The 16,436-nt window shown below is 36.3% G+C and overlaps 1 long non-coding RNA gene across 1 annotated transcript; it reads right to left on the bottom strand.

Annotated features, from left to right (window-relative positions):
- Window positions 1-5,796: 5,796 nt before the first annotated feature.
- Window positions 5,797-9,251, bottom strand: LOC136225614 (uncharacterized). The gene is made up of 3 exons (XR_010687190.1): window positions 8,897-9,251; window positions 6,309-7,289; window positions 5,797-6,074 (listed from the first exon to the last, which is right to left on the bottom strand). It is a non-coding gene; the product is annotated as an uncharacterized lncRNA (long non-coding RNA).
- Between the last annotated feature and the right edge of the window lie 7,185 nt (window positions 9,252-16,436).

Raw genomic sequence — 16,436 nt, 5'->3', positions numbered from 1 at the left:
AGTTCATTCACTGTTCTGTCCTTAAAAATGGGGATGAAAAATGCAAGATGACCTTTACGTACGCTTCACCAATAACTACTCTGAGGTATGCCTTATGGGATGAGTTTTATACCTTAAGCAAAGAAATTTTTGGCCCTTGGTTCCTCATTTGTGACTTCAACGATATCTCATCAATGGGTGACCAGAGAGGAGGAGGGAACCATTACATCAATAGGTGTTTGAAGCATAAACAGGCTATGGATCAGTGCAACATCTTTGATTTTGGCTCTTCGGGACATCGGTTCACTTGAAGGAGGAAGAAGAGCTAATGTGGTTTCAGAAATCTAGACGGAACTGGATAACTCAGGGGGACAGGAACTCTCATTTCTTTCATCTCTCTACTGTGATCAGAAGACAACATAACCGGATTGAGATGATCAGGGATGATAATGGAAACTGGTGTCTTCATGAGGAGGATATAAAAAATGCAGCAGTTGCTTTCTATAAACGCCTGTTTCTTACAGAAGGGACTGAGGCTAGCCTGTTACACCCTTCAAATGGCTTCCCACCCATATCCAATGATGAGTTAACTAAAGCCTTTTCCCTTATCTCTATGTCTGATGTTAGATCAACATTGCTCAGCATGGGGGGAATGAATGCTCTAGGGGTCGATGGCCTGCCTGCCATCTTCTATCAGACACATTGGGAAACCGTTAAAAAAGGGGTGTGCGACTTTATGGTTGGCGTCTTCAATGGAGTGGTGGATATCTCCTCAGTTAATGAGACATTTCTCGTCCTTATTCCAAAGGTCCCGAATCCGACTTCCTTTCCCCAGCTACAACCTATTAGCCTCTGCAATGTGGTTTATAAAATAGTCATGAAGATCATTGCTAATAGGATTCGGCCGCTCCTGCCTAACCCAATAGGCGCTAACCAAGGAAGCTTTGTTCCGGGTCACCAAATGATTGACAATGTTGTCATTACCCAAGAGGTAGTCCATTCCATGCAGATTAAGAAAGGAAAGAAAGGAATTATTGCCTTGGAGCTCGGCCTTGAGAAAGCGTATGACCGCCTCAGTTGGGAATTCATAGCTGATACCCTCGCCTTAGAAGGCATCCCAGATGGTTGGCGGAAGCTCATCAAGGCCTGCATTTCTACTACGTCGATGAAAGTCCTTATTAATGGGAGTATGTCAGATTCTTTCTATCCTACGCGGGGCATCCGTCAGGGGGATCCTATATCCCCAAACATCTTTGTGCTTATCATGGAACGGCTCGCTCATTTACTCACTGATGTTGTGGATGAAGGTAGACTTAAGCCCATCAAACTTGGTAAGGATTGTCCCGCTATCTCTCACCTATTCTTTGTATATGAAGTCCTACTCTTCTTGGAAGGGAACCTAGATCAACTACAAGTTGTCATGGGAATCATAGAGTCCTTCTGTGCAGCTTCAGGTCAAAAACTGAACCTCCACAAGTCCAAAATGATGTGCTCGAGGAATATCACAACACACTTGAAGAACCAACTGAGCAGAAGTTGTGGAATAGAAGTTACTGAGTTCTTAGGAGACTACCTTGGCATCCTGCTACTAAGTGGGAGAGTGGTCAAATCAACATTCAAAAAGACATTAGACTCAGTCCAATCCCGCCTAGCTACGTGGAAAGCCAATTCGCTGTCCTTAGCGGGTAGGATGACATTGATTCAATCTGTTATTACCAATACTGCTCCGAACCACATCATGTAGACCAACCTTCTCCCGGTGTCTATCCATAGTGAATTAGATAGAATGAACCGCCGTTTTCTATGGGGTGGTAAAGAGGGTGAAAGGAAATTACATCTAGTTTCCTAGGATCAGGTTTGTCAGCCAAAAGCTTCGGGAGGTGCATGCATTAGGAAAGCAGAGGATAATAACAAAGCTATGCTCATGAAGCTGATCTGGAGAATGTTGAAGGAACCTAACGCTCTTTGGGTACGAATTCTACATGATAAATATAAGAAAGATGAAGTGTTTACTGGCTCTAATGGAAGAGTGAAAAATTGCTTCTTCTTGTGGAGAAGTATCCATGCTCTCTTCAGAGATTTCTGCAAAGGAGTCGCTTGGGAGATCGGGAATGGAAGGAATGTTCGCTTTTGGCTTGACAGCTGGATGGAGAATATCTGACTCATTGACGTTGCTAATCCCCAACTAGCAAACAATATTAGGGATTTGAGGATATTTGACATGGTGGATGGTAATTGTGAATGGCGCTAGAAGCTAATTGATGAGTACCTGGATATCCAATGGAAGCTGCGCCTTCGCGACATTAAAATTAGTACCGACACTGTAGATTCGGATGTCAGATGCTGGGGCCTTACCAACAATGGGAATTTCTCCTGCAAATCTGCCTACCAAATGGTTTGTAGAGCACAAATTGGGAATTGGCAACCGAAATGGAAGAAGCTTTGGAGCTTCAGAATTCCCCAGCAGCTTAGAAGTTTCGCCTGGATTTGTGAGGAAAGGGCTAAGCGTCGTCTCGCCCCTTCAGACATCTGCAGCAGATGCAACCAAGTTGGTGAGAGCCTCACACATGCCCGTTGTGATTGCAAACTCAGCACTTTTATTTGGAAGGCCCTTATTCTGGATCAATTCCAGCCAATCTTCTTCAACAAAAGCGTTGAAGATTGTTTGAGTGGTCCCTATTCGGATCTAACGTTGATATGGAAAATTGGCACCTCCTTTTCCTAACAACCTGTTGGCTTCTCTGGAGATGGCGCAACTTTGAGGTTTTTAACAGGTCGGAGGATATCCCTCACTTCCCGATTGATATAGTCAGGCACACAATTCGAGAATTTCAGGAGGATTGGGATTCTTTAGACCTACTGTTGTCCGTAAAAAGAAGAACTGAACAACTCTTTGGGTGGAATAAGCCAAGACAACATTGGTTCAAACTAAATACGGATGGCTCTCGTCGTGTGGATGGAACTCCGTCTGCAGGAGGTCTCATCAGGAACGCTAATGGCGACTGGGTGTCTGGCTTTATGCATAATATCGATATCGGCTCCTCGTTTGAAGCTGAACTTTGGGGCCTTCTCTCAGGTATGACTTTGGCTGCAAACCTTAATATCCGCTGTCTACAGGTTGAATCAGATAACAAAGAAGTCGTTGAATGCACAAATCACGTGGATCATCTCCCTGGAAGGGCTAAAAACATCATTAAATGCATTCGCCAACTACTGACGAGTTTTCATTCTAATGCCCACGACTCTCCACTGGGCTGCTTGATTTTAATGTCCCCTTTCCCTCCGATCACGAAACTGGTCCAAGAGGATCTTATTGGCATTATGTTTCCCCGGCTAGTCCCGGGATAATTTCCTATTTTGTTGCTTTTCTTTATTCTTGTACTGTTACTGCTATAAAAAAAAATTGATTACATAGTGACATAATACATAAATAGATTGATATTTAGCAATGGATGACCAAAGCACATCCTACAATTAACAAGAGTAGGATTTTATTTAATAATATATGCTAATTAAGGTTAATCCATGGCTATTAATTAATTAAGAGATCTAGTTGTTTATTATTTTCTGATCAAATTTGATAAATATGGAAGCATAGGATTCCAAAAAAACTAGACCAGCATTTGTTTTGTCACATTCATAACTTATTTCAACTAAATGCCACGTGGGATCAAATGAGTGAAGGAAATAGTATAATTGAATGATTTGTAGTGATTAAGAATATCTCCAGCTATTACTTTGTAAGAAATTTTCCAAATTCCTTTTTCCTCAACATCATTCTGGGTGTGCATGTAAATTACATCCATGGCATTTATGGTCATTAAACTTCAATTTTTAATAGTATGATCACTGAACTTTACATTTTTTTAACACAGGTTACCATTTAATTTTAACTAATTCCTCAAAATGACCGTTAACAATCTCAAAATGAAAATATTCAATAGTTAAAGTTGTTCAAAACGAAATTTACTATTAAACCATATTTTTTATTTTCCAAAATCATCTTTTTTGGAGCTTTCTCTCTCTACAATTTCACTCTCTTTCTTCTAACCAAACAACACCTAAATGATCTCAAAGCAAAAATTTTCAATAATTAAAGTTCCTTAGAATATCATTAACTCTTCAAATTATACTGTTAAGAACTGTGTTTGTCATATGGGTAAGTTCAGTGTTAAAACTTGTAAAATTCAATAGACATACTGTTAAGAACTGTGTTTGTCATATGGGTAAAATTCAGTGTTAAAACTTGTAAAATTCAGTGGCTACAATATGGGTAAAGTTCAGTGACCATGGATATAATTTACCCTTCATTTGCAACTGTGGTTATTTTTGTTGTCAAAGCAAGAACTGTGTTTGTCAATATTTAACAATGGAGGATTTTTGGATTGACATAGCTAAATTTGTCCTTTAACAATTTCAAAATAATTTTTGTTAAGAATTTAATGATATTTAAAGCAATTTTAATTCTTCACCTTTTTAGTTTTCAGGTTATCCAAGTATTATTTGGCGAGGAGAGAGAAAATTAATTTTTAGAGAGAGAAAGCTCCAAAATAATGAGTTTGAAAAACAAAAGCTCATGATACTAAACAAGTTTAATTCTTAAAATTTTTTATTTTGAGATCGTTAACGGCGAAATTTGGCGATGACAACCCAAAAGTCCTCGCTTAGCAAATGTCGACAAGCACACAAATCTTTATCTACAAATCAGTATAACCAATAGGATTTCTTTTTTTTAATTAACCCTAAAGTTAATGTAGTTTAAAGGTTTGTATGTAGTGATTTGTAAGCTTTACTTTGTTTTTTCTACCATTGGATGAGCTTACTTTGTCAAAGTTCATCACCATCTAATGGTGGAAAAAACAAAGTAAGCATATTTTTATAGATACGTAGTTAAGAGAAAAATATAAGAATTATAATCCGTTTGTTTTATCTGTTGTTTGCTGTTGCTGTTTGCTGTTTCCTGTTACGGTTTGCTGTTTGCTGTTTGAAAAGACTGCTCTTCCAAAAAGCAGGGAGTCCCTGCTTTTATAAAAAGCTACTTTTCGGCTACAAAAGGCAAACAGGAGGTGTCTAACCAAACACCTTAAACTCTCCTTTTCAAAGTGAAAAGGCAAACAGGAGGTCGAAAAGTAGCTACCAAACACCCCTAATCATATGAACTATACATATTAGTAATTAAAACATTTACTTCCACTACAAAAAAATGGTCTATTACGACGCTAAAATTTAAGGTTTAGCAACGCTTTTCGGTGTCCCTAAATGCTTACCAACGCTTTTCAAAGCGTCGTCACAAGCGTCATTAAATCGCGTGTCGTTAATTTTAACGACGTATAAAGCATTGTGTGGGTAAATTTAATGTGACGGCATATTACATACAAACGTCGTCACTTTACGGATGCTTACATTTTTAATGTCATGATTTTTTTATATTATTTAATTTTAATTTCAGAAATTACCGCTACGTTTTAATAAAGCGTCATAAAGTGAATGACGCATAATATTTGTTATGTCGTTATTTCACCTCAGAAAATATTTATGTATCTTAAATACGGAGACACTTTAATTTAATAGCGTCGCTACATTGACGACGATTAATTAAAAAAATTCATTGTCTCAATGCAATGACATTTCATTTGTCTTTAAATTACGATGCTTACATATTATTATGTCCTTATACACATTTTCATAAATCAATGTCTTGAACCGACCACAAGCTCGCGACCCTAATGATTCATTTCTGACAAATTTCCTGACAGATTTCTGACATAGTAATATTTAAAAATAAATAAAAATAAAAGAATGGAATCAGTATAAACTAAAATTGAAATATTATTAATAATTATAAATCCAAAAATATATCAACAATTACAAAATAACTTGATAAATATTAGCTCATTTCAGAATACAAGAATAATATGTAATTATTCTTTGCTTAAAGCGTCAACTTCAGTTACTTCTCTTTCCTTCTCTTGCAATGCTGCTCATAATGATCCAGATCCTTCAAGTTTAGAGCAGTATATAAATTTCTAATAGTATGGCATCAATTTTTGCTTAAAACCCGTCTCAATCGTTTTCCTGTCAAAAGGTCTCTTATCCTGAAGTACAAAATCAACTAGGAAATTATCAAAATGACCATTCAATCCAATAATAACCTGTTGCTAAAGTAGACTCTTACACTTTTAAATATAGCAGATCAGATGCACTCTGATATACAATACTTATCCCATTTCATGCACTAGTAACATATGCATTTTAACTGTAAACTTAATGCACATAGTACAAAAGCAATTCTTAGCAACTTAAATCTTTCACCGAAGTTCGAAGAATACCTTCAGAGACGCTGCAACTCTACCATGAATCTGCTACACAACCTCCTCACCAGGTCTATATGATGACATCAAACAATCTCAAATTCAGCTTTAGGGGTTTACGCAAAACTCTCACCAGCAAAAGCGGAAAGGTTCAAGCCATTAATCCCATAAGTTTCATCACTAATTTGAGATATAAACCTTATTTGCAGCACAAGAGGACTTAGCTTCTCCACTTGAACAGCAAGACTGCCGGTTAACCTTCAACGGCAGCATCACATGGTTATGGATGATCTGACTCACCAGCAGGATTACATGGCTGTGGACTTTTAATCTCATCGACTGCATCAAACAACAGAATATGATTGTCCATACTGTCGGCATCACATAACTAGATCTGATTATCCTCTTCAGCTGTACCTTGAACTTCATGTTGAAAATCCTTACCAGCTGCATCCAAGTTTTTCAATGAGTACGCTGGCCTCTGGTTTTCACATTGAAAACCATCATGTCCTACAATTGTAGCAAATGGGTACACTAGCCTTTGCTTTTCCTTTGCCTCACCTTGCTGAGCCTAAGACTGTCATTCCCCTAATTTGAGAAATGAGAACTACTCATTATTTTAAGATTCAACAGACATTGAGAATGCTTCTCCTTTAGAGCATAAAAAGTCAGAACAATCAAATAAACAGTAAATCAAAATGTCCATCAATGTACTTACTAACCAAACTAAGTTAAGAAACTATAGCTCAAGGGAAGGTTGAGTTAAAGAGGGTTCATTCCTATGAATACAAGTCGTCATCCACATATACGATATTAGGGAAGGACGCGTATCCAGCTACTCTCAAATACGAGTTATACTCCGGTACTTCACCTCAGAGGAAGTGCCTTATGAAAGCATACTTACCGCCCCAAGTATCATATAAGGACAATTAAGGTATACAATGGATCTCCAAAATATCTCAAAATTCAGGTATGCAGTGGATCTTCAAAATACGTTGACTACAATACAAAATTCAAATAAGATACAATTAAGTAATAAATAAAATTAGAACAAAAAAGACAGACGACATATATTAATGACATTAGGAAGTAGAAACATCAGAAATATATTAATAGCTACAAGAAAAGATATACCATTTTTATTTCTCTTGGTTTTTTTCTCAGTTCAATTGTCATATAGCAAGAGTTGCTCCAACATTTAATCTCATTTAAACAAGCAAATGGAAGTGGCCATTTTCACTTAGTATATAATATCATTAAGCACACGTGCCTTTCCTAACCTAGAACAACATATTAGAAAATTTCACAAAGCAGAATAATGATTCATCAAAGGAAGCAAATGGTGTGCAAAGATTGCAAGACAACCTTAGAAGGTCAATCATACTGACCAACTGACAACCAACTAGTAATGTTAAGCACTTGACTGTAGTCAAATGAGACTAGCTACATTTCCTTTACCTGAACCAAGGGTAATTCCTTTCAAAAGAGATAGATTCTTCTGTGTAATAGTACCAGTAGGAACAATGTCCAAATAGACTGCAGTTGTTCAGACTTGGTCTTTGCAATAACATATTTGAAATAAGAGGCAATCTAGTAGCCATACACATCAACTATAATCAAATAATTAACCCAAAAATATGTAATGATAACAGTATTATACATATCCAAAGGAACAAAAAGTAAAAAATAGCTATAAGCAAATTAGTGGGACCAGAGTTCAACCTTTCTATTAAATACATAAAGCTAAAAATCTAATCCACAACCATAATCAGCTATGTGATGAGCTCAAAAGCTCTCCCAAGGAATAAGTTATTAATTCTCAAATGAAGTCCACCCTTACTAAATTGGATTTACTACTAAAAAAATACAAGAGCAAGATTACTATAAATGATGGGGGGAGTAAAGACCTGTCATTTACATAGCTTTTGGAGCTTTTACTTGTGGAAAAAAATAATGAATCCAGTTAAGAAAAATGATGCTTGAATATTACTGTCCACAGGAAGTTTTTCGGCATTATAAACGTATAGAACTTTTCATTCATAAATAAAATGTGCAAAACATGTTCTCTATGATGTAATTTAGCATAAGCTAGCACACAAATACACAAAAGAAGAAGAAAGAAACGTATTATGCTTAATTGTCCCACACACCATAACTTAGTTTCAATTCAATTTCAAAATTTACTGAAATTTAAAGTTCTGAATCCATCAGGTAAGGCTTATAAAATGTGTATAGGCCAGTGGTTCTAGTAATAAGCACAACCTTAATAGAGACCAAATCAACCGATTAGCACTATGTTTGACACTTCAATAGATAACCTTAATCTAAAAGAATTAGATACCCTTAATCTAAAAGCACGCAATTCGACATTGACAAATGCCAATTCAGTCTCCAAGCAAAAATCCCTTAACTAAGTCGTATCAATGAATAAAATAAAATTCTGAGAAAAACACAATTCAGGCTATAGTAATTCAACTAAATAAGATGAACTCGTACCAGTCGAATCCAACTAAATCACACCGAGTAAAACAAATTAGACAATCCAATAAAAGCGAATGTAAAACCTAAACGAACAGGCGTGGAAGAAAAAAAACTAGAACAAATACCTTCTGGTTAGAAGATCAAGGTAATGACAGGTTGGTGCTGCTGGTATACAGATCTGGGTACTCGGATGTTGGCGCCATCGTCGGTCTCCTTCGAGTCGCCATCGCCTCGAGATAGAATAAGAAAGCCCAAAAATAAGGAGAGAGATAAATAGTTCTAGAGGAAGAGAAACAGACGAAAGAAGATGGAGGAGTGATGTCGTCTTTGGTAGGAGATGCCGGTGACGGTGGAGGAGGGAGACCGGTGAGCGATTGTGTGAGAGAAATAGAAAGAGGGAGAAGGGCTTATGTTTTGGATATGTTAAGAAAATAAAATAGGGGGGAGATGTATTTCATTTCCCGCTCTGTCTTTGTTTTCTTTTTTACAATCTCCCACTGCCTTTTTATCTCGTATAATAAATACTTGCCCTGTAAGTGATTATAAAATGCAACAATAATAGAAAAGACGTGGTTGAATTTTTAATATGGAAACAAAACTAAAAACTAAAAAGTATCATCAAATTAAAAAAATAATATAGATCTTTAATATTTATTAGTTAATTTTTATAAAATATTGATATTTTTTTTAATGTGTAGTTAAATTTTTAAAAATATCATCATAAGAATTAAAAATATCATTAAATAATTATAAAAAGCGACACAAATTAACAAGCATGGTTGAATTTAAATACAGGAATAAGAAATAAAAATATAGTTAAATAAAAAAATTCCGAGACACTTTTAAATGATGTAAATTATAAACCGTCTTTAATTTTAAAAAATGTCGATGCTTTTTCTAAAAGCGTAGTTACTTTTTTTAAAAAATACCAACATATAATAAAAATCGTCGTTAAGTTACAATATAGACCGATACAAATATAAAAACGTGGTTAAATTTTAAAATATGAAGACACTTGCAAAAAGCGTCGGTAAAAATATGTCGTAATAGACTTTTTTTTTTTTTTTGTAGTGTTCATGATTGGTGCTTTTATTGAATTAGACGTGGATGTCACATAAATGAATTTAAATATGGCTTTGTACATAATGTTATTTTTTCTGCAGAATGAAGACAAAAAAATAAAAAAATAAAAAATCAGGAGGTACATATAATATCATTCAGATAATATTGGATCAAATTTCTTATGTGGAATTTAAGGGTATATGAATTAAGATATTTTTTGTAAATTATGAGTAATTAATTGTTGAAACTAATATTTGGGTAAAATTGGTCCGTAACTAACACGGATTGGATAAAATTTTATAGTAATTAGGGTAAGATCAAATATGAAAAGGCTTCGGATCAAGCCGTTAACTTCTCAAAATCCGGAATTAAGTGTAGCAATAATATGAACCCTCTTCTAGCTTATGCTATGTCACAAATCATCGGGATTAATAATTCACTAGATTCGGGCAAATACCTTGGACTCCCTTCCCTTGTGGGTAGGAAAAAATCCGCTATTTTTGCTCATTTCAGATATAGGCTTTGGAAAACTTCAGAGTTGGAGGGGTCGTAATCTGTCCAAAGATGGCAGGGCGACTCTCATTCGGGCAGCTGGACAAGCCATTCCTCTCTACTTCATGAGCGTATTTCTATTGCCGACCTCTACCGCTACTGAACTTCAGAGAATGCTTAACTCCTTCTGGTGGGGTAATAAGCAAGATGAGTCTCGAGGTATTAATTGGATGTCTTGGGAGCGGCTCTGTATCCCCAAGTGTCAAGGAGGGTTGAGTTTCCGTGACTTCACTGCCTTCAATGTGGCGATGTTGGGTAAGCAAGGGTGGTCTATGCTATTCTTCGATCAGATGAGGGGCGCTTTTTGTCTGCTCAGGTTAATTTTGCAGATGGTCTTCAGTTGGTGCACGAAGGGGAAGCTACGGCTCTGTTCAATGCACTTAATTGGATTAAATCGGCTGGTTTTGAGCATGTGCTTCTAGAATCAGATTCGTTAACTGTTGTTCAAGGAGTTAATTCGTCTTTACCCGAAGAAAGCGAGTTTAGTGATATCATTGCTCAGTGCAAATCTTTACTCAGTCACAACAACGGTTGAGCCAAAATTTGCTGAGTGTGCCACAGATGATGCTTAATGGTTATTCTTTGCATTTTGAAGGAAACACTTGTGCAATTTATGATTCTCAACAAAGAGAGGTTGTATGTGTGAAGATGGAGAATAAAACATTTCCTATTAAATGCGAAAGTATAGCTATGGCAGCAATGAAATCTCAAACTGAAGCTGACAGTTGGCTTTGGCACAAGAGGTTTGGACATAGTAATTTTCAAAGTTTGAAGTTACTCTCTCAATAGAACATGGTGAAAGATCTACCCACAATCTCTGACTGCACTAGAGTTTGTCACGGATGTCAATTATGAAAAATGAGTCGTCATTCATTTCCTACAGGCGAGGCTTGGAGAGCAAAGGAAAAGCTTCAATTGGTACACACAGACATTTGTGGGCCAATGAGGACTCTCTCACTTGACAACAGTAAATATTTCATCTTGTTCATAGATGATTATTCAAGAATGACTTGGGTCTATTTCATGAAAGATAGATCTGAGGTTCTGAAGATTTTCCAGAAATTCAAAAATCTGGTAGAAAATCAAAGTGGCTCCAAACTGAAGACAATCAGAAGTGATCATGGCACGGAGTACACATCCACAGAGTTCAACAAGTTCTGTGACGAAGAAGGTGTTCATCATCAACTCACCACTCGATATACTCCTCAACAAAATGGCGTTTCAGAACGGAAGAACAGAACAGTGATGGAGATGGTCATATCAATGTTGAAAGATAAAAATATGCCTAACAAGTTTTGGGCAGAAGCAGTCTATACAGCAGTTTATCTTCAGAATCGCAACACCACAAAAGTGGTTCAAAAGATGACTCCACTCGAAGCATGGACTGGTCACAAACCTTCTGTCGGACATTTGAAGGTGTTTGGTTGTATCTGCTACATGCACGTTCTAGTTGAGAAAAGACACAAACTAAAAGAAAAAGCTGAAAAGGGAATCTTTGTTGGTTACAATCACTACAAGAAAACTGAGTTTTAACGAGAAAAATTTAGTGAGAATAAATTATTCTCACAAAAAATATAATTTTAATAACTTTAATGAGAATAAATTATATATTTTATTAATAATCACAAAACAATTTATTTATTAAATTTGTTTTTATTGTATTCTCATTATTAGCTATTTCTTATAAATATATTACATTTCAATTTTTATCATCCTCATTATTTTATTTAACTATAAATATTAATGATATATTATATTCTCATTACAACAACAACAACAACAACAAAGCCTTAGTCCCGAAATGATTCGGGGTCGGCTAACATGAACTATCATATAAAACCGTGAAAATCAAGTCGTGTCAGCGACACAGATTCGCTCCCTCCACTCCGTCCTATCCACTACCATATTTTCCTCAATTCCCAATAAACTCATATCACTCTCGATCACCCTCCTCCAAGTTTGCTTAGGTCTTCCCCTACCCCTCACCACTACATCCCTTTGCCACTCTTCGGTTCTCCTAACCGGCGCATCAAGCGCTCTACGTCTCACATGGCCAAACCACCTTAGTCGGTTTTCTCTCATTTTATTCTCAATAGATGTGACCCCTACTTTTGTCCTAATTATTTCATTACGCACCCGGTCCTTTCTCGTGTGACCACACATCCATCTCAACATACGCATCTCCGCCACCGACATCTTATGGATGTGGCAGTGTTTCACTGCCCAACACTCCGTACCATATAACAATGCTGGTCTAATTGCCGTCCGGTAGAATTTTCCCTTCAATCTATTAGGCATGCCGGGATCACAAAGGAAACCCGTAGCACTCTTCCACTTCGACCAACCAGCTTTAATCCTATGAGCAACATCTCCATCTACTTCTCCATCCGTTTGGATAATAGATCCTAAATACCGGAAGCAATCCGAGGCCTGAACAACTCTCCCATCTAGGGTGATTGTCCCTACCTCCCTACTCCTACGGCCGCTAAACTTACACTCCAAATATTCTGTCTTACTTCGACTCAACTTAAAGCCTCTAGATTCTAGAGTTTGCCTCCATAGTTCCAACTTCATCTCCACTCCTTCTTTCGTCTCATCAACCAACACAATATCATCTGCAAACAGCATGCACCATGGTATACCATCTTGAAGTGAACTTGTTAGTTCATCCATAACGATGGCAAAAAGAAATGGGCTTAGTGCGGAACCTTGATGCACTCCAATCGTAATAGGAAACTCTTCAGTCTTCCCAACACTAGTACGTACACTCGTGCATACTCCCTCATACATGTCCTTTATGATGTCAATATATTTCCACGAAATGCCTTTCCTTGTCAAGGCCCACCAAAGTACTTCCCTTGGTACCTTATCATATGCTTTCTCCAAGTCAATGAAAACCATATGCAAGTCTTTCTTCTTATTTCGATAGTGCTCCATTAATTGTCTCATTAGATGGATGGCTTCCATAGTTGATCTTCCCGGCATAAAGCCAAACTGGTTTTCCGAGATCTTCACCGTCCTCCTTAGCCTTTGTTCAATCACTCGCTCCCAAAGTTTCATAGTGTGACTCATTAATTTGATTCCCCGATAGTTGGCACAATCTTGGACATCGCCTTTGTTCTTATACAAAGGGATTAAGGTACTTTTCCTCCATTCTGATGGCATCTTATTGTTTCTCCAAAATTTTGTTGAAGAACGTCGTCAACCATTCGATTCATCTTTCTCCCAAACATCTCCAAATCTCAATAGGGATGCCATCAGGTCCTACTGCTTTCTTCAACTTCATCTTACTTAATGTCATTTTGACTTCACCCTTTTGAATTCTCCGCAGGCATTCATGATTTATCATATCGTGATGGATACTTATATCTCCAACATCTTGTTGGCGATCTCCATTAAATAAGTCATCAAAATAGGACCTCCATCGTTCCTTGATATCCTTATCTCCAACTAGGACTTTCTGGTCCACATCCTTCACACATTTAACTTTTCCGAGATCTCGCGTCTTCCTATCTCTCATCCGAGCAATTCTATATATGTCTCTTTCCCCTTCTTTCGTATCCAATCTTGTATACAGATCCCGATTCACCTTTGCTCTAGCATCTCGTATGACCTTCTTTACTTCCCTTTTAGCCTCTTTGTATTTTTCGTAGTTCTCGTCACTCCTACATTTCCCCAATAGTTTATAGGATTCTCTCTTACTCTTTACTGCTTGTCATACTTCTTCTGTCCACCAAGATGTGTCCTTACCCGGTGGCATGCTACCTTTAGATTCCCCTAGAACTTCCTTCGCTACTTCCCTTATACTATGCTCCATCTTATTCCATATCGAATCTATATCTGAATCCATATTGCAAGTCCAAATATCTTTTTTGGTCATCTCATCCACAAATTTTTGTTGATTCTCCCCTTGCAATTTCCACCACTTAATCTTAGTCTCTACTTGAGGTGTTTGTTTTCTTATACATTTCCTACTTCGAAAATCTAGCACCACTACTCTATGTTGGGTTGTCGTACTCTCACCAGGGATCACCTTACAATCAATATAACTCTTTCTCCAAGCACTCCTTACTAAGAAGAAGTCAATTTGGCTCGCATTACCGCCACTCCGATAAGTCACTAAGTGGGATATATTATATTCTCATTATTTTCTTTAAATAATTACCCCCAAAATTTAGTATTCCCTCCAACCAATCCCTCCAAAAAAATTTCCCCCAAATCGTGAAATTCATTTGAAAACCCGACAAAGTCTTAAAGCTTAGACAAAACGCATGGCTTCCACGACCTAAATTTTGCCCCAAAGCTCAGACACCTCCACACCTCAGTCGATGGCTGCGACCCAAATTCACACGGACCTGAAATTCATACCGACCTAAATGGCTAATTTTATCTTCTCTAACCTGAATCGCAACTCATCTTGGACATTTTCTCCCAAGCAGAAAACCTAAATTCCTAGTTGAAGCAAGAAGTTTCTGCGACTCGAAACTAGTAAGCTCTTCTCTTCGACCTTCATCAACGTTCTCTCTTCTATTACATATAACAAAGTTTTAGTTGGTTGTATATGGGTCATACATATGTTGCCTGGGTATACTATATGAGTCAGATGTATGTCGGCTAGGTTTTTTCTAAGTTACGGGAATCTTAGATAAATGTTTTTTCTAATTTGTGTCTAAGAATTTTCTTTTGTTTTTTTCTTCTTTCAAAAATGAGATTTTCATGTTCAAAAACGAATTTGACTATGGAAACCTGATGGTGTTTGAATTTATTGTAAGTATACTAGCGATGTTATTTAAAGAACTGCAGATCTCATACTGTCACAGATTAACTTCTGAATCCTAATGATCAAATGCTGCATTTGTTAGTTGTTTTTCAAGAATATCATCATTCAAGATTGGATTTATTGTATGAATTGTTATTGGTTTAAGGATGGAAGTTTCAAAAGATATATTACAAAACCGAACCGAAAAAACCGAATACTGAAATGATCAAAATAATTCACACCGACACTGTACCGAAAAATATATAAAAACGAAGCGAAATATACGGTTCGGTTCAGTTTCAACCGAACAAACCGAATTAAGTTAAAAATAACAAATAATAAACAAAAATCACCATATTTTCTCATTAAATTTACCTCAACAACAACAAAAATTGAAATATTTTCAAAATATATCTATATCGGGTTATTATCTCAATAATAATAATAATAAATTAAACTTGTATAATCAAATATATGTTTATATATATATATATATATATATATATATATATATATATATGTAAAATATTTGTAATTCGATGCGGTTCGATGTTTTTACATCTGTCAAACCGAATACCGACATACACTTAACATTAAAATCGATGTTGAACCGAATTGTTAAAAAAACCGAACCGAAAAACCGAATTCACTCGGTTTGGTTCGGTATGCGATTTAAACCGAACCGATGCACACCCCTATTTTCATATTTTTCGTTTTTTGCATTTTTTTTTCGTTTTCGATTCTTTCACATTTTCGTATTTTTTCAGTTTTTATGTTTTTATGTTTTTTTCGTATTTCACCGTTAGTAATAAAAATACAAGGGCTATTATAATGGGGATTCATGACTATTTTATTTGTAATGCCCATTACATAAATTTGTGAAGAAATTATTAAATGATGTAATGATGATTCCATTACAACAAAAATGATATGACTAACCAAACATGGTAATGAACTTCCATTGTAATGGTCATTCCATCACGACGTCCATTACAGCGTACCAAACGAGGCCTAAATGTATTTTTGCTCTTAACTACAAACATTAGTCTAAAAAAATTTTACATAGAGTTTTGTTCCCCTCCTTCCCTCCCTCAAATCCTGGATCTGCCACTATTTAAGGTATTATAATAAAGAAGAAAATAGTCTTACTCAACTCTTACATCACCTATTATTTTGTAATGATAGATTTTCTTGCAAGGTTGGTTCTAGATATAGATAGACATAAAGCAAATTATTTAATTAGGCATTTTGAAAATTATACACGTTAAAAAAAGTTTTAATTTTTGTTAACA

This window comes from Euphorbia lathyris, chromosome 4 (genome assembly GCF_963576675.1).
Source record: "Euphorbia lathyris chromosome 4, ddEupLath1.1, whole genome shotgun sequence".
Taxonomy (NCBI): Eukaryota; Viridiplantae; Streptophyta; class Magnoliopsida; order Malpighiales; family Euphorbiaceae; genus Euphorbia; species Euphorbia lathyris.
This window is presented reverse-complemented; position numbering and strand designations above follow the sequence as displayed.